General features: G+C 41.6%; 1 pseudogene; it reads left to right on the forward strand.

Annotated features, from left to right (window-relative positions):
* The first annotated feature begins 29 nt into the window (after nucleotides 1-29).
* LOC106320009 lies at nucleotides 30-757 on the forward strand (annotated as a pseudogene).
* Nucleotides 758-1,298: the final 541 nt, after the last annotated feature.

Consider the following 1,298-nt stretch of genomic DNA (forward strand, 5'->3'; position numbering starts at 1 on the left):
CATGAATAAATGGATAAAACAATGTAAATATGCAAGATATCAATAAGGCGATAAAGAGTGAGACCGTTGAGATCAGTAAGGAAGCAATGAGCCTCAATAGCAGCATCATCTTCAAGATTCTTATGGGGAGGACTAGTTGCTCGGAGGAAGATGGTGAGGCGGAGAGAACCAGGGTCTTGTTATTGAGTCATTTGCTTTGTTCAAGAAGATTTTCTTCGCAACATTGCTTCACAGGCCACCCGAGAAGTTGGAAATCTCACTAATTAAGAAGGATATATTGAATGTTTCTGACAGATTTGACGAGTTTCTAGAGAAGATTCTAAGGAAACATGAAAAAGAGAAGATAAGTGAGCATCAAAGTAGAGACATGATGGACGTGTTGTTGGAAGCTTCTCGAGATGAAAATGCTGATTATAAGATTACTAGGAACCATATTAAATCTTTTCTCATAATAAGTATGCTTACTCTTTCTCTCTCTAATAATTCAAACCAACACCACTACTAGCTATCCTGACTATAGAAACGTTTTTTGCAAATGCAGGAACTTTTCATTGCTGGCTCTGATAGTATAGGGCAAACTACACAATGGACAATGGCTGAGATCATGAACGACACTAACATTCTCGAGAGATTGAAAGAAGAAATTGATTGCGTGGTAGGAAAGTCAAGGCTAATTCAAGAAACAGATCTACCAAACCTTCCTTATTTGCAAGGAGTCGTTAAGGAAGGACTTAGACTTAGGGCTGTTCAATATTGATATCTTGCATAATTACATTGTTTTAACTTTCTATTTCTTGCATGTTTTGATAATCTAGATTAGGAATCACGCGTTTTAGTCTCCTTTTGCATTGCATAAGTCTTTATCAGGTTGTGGAGTTTCCATTGGAGTTCTTAGAGGTACTTAGAAGCATTTGGGATCAAAAAGGGAGTGGGAAATGCTGTTTAGACGAGCAAAGCACCAGAGCGGGGTACGGGAGCGACATGCGGCACCCGCTCCAGAAGAGTCGAAGTTGGCGCGACGTCTTGCACCGAGGTGATACACCCGCTCCAAGCCCAACTTCTTGTCGACGACTTTCATGATTTGGAGCGACCTCTTGGAGCGACGTCACGCACCCGCGCGGGGTTTTGGAGAGGTGAAGCAAGTTCTGCGGAGCGACCTATGGGAGCGACCTAGTGTACCCGCGCCGCGTTTTATCTTATGTCGAAAACTTATGTTTTATTTGGGCTTTTGAAGTGATTAAGCAAGCCCATTAGGTTTTAGAAGTCACATAAATACTCTCTAAACCTAATGTTGGGGG

This window comes from Brassica oleracea, unplaced genomic scaffold (assembly GCF_000695525.1).
Source record: "Brassica oleracea var. oleracea cultivar TO1000 unplaced genomic scaffold, BOL UnpScaffold00763, whole genome shotgun sequence".
Lineage (NCBI taxonomy): Eukaryota > Viridiplantae > Streptophyta > Magnoliopsida > Brassicales > Brassicaceae > Brassica > Brassica oleracea.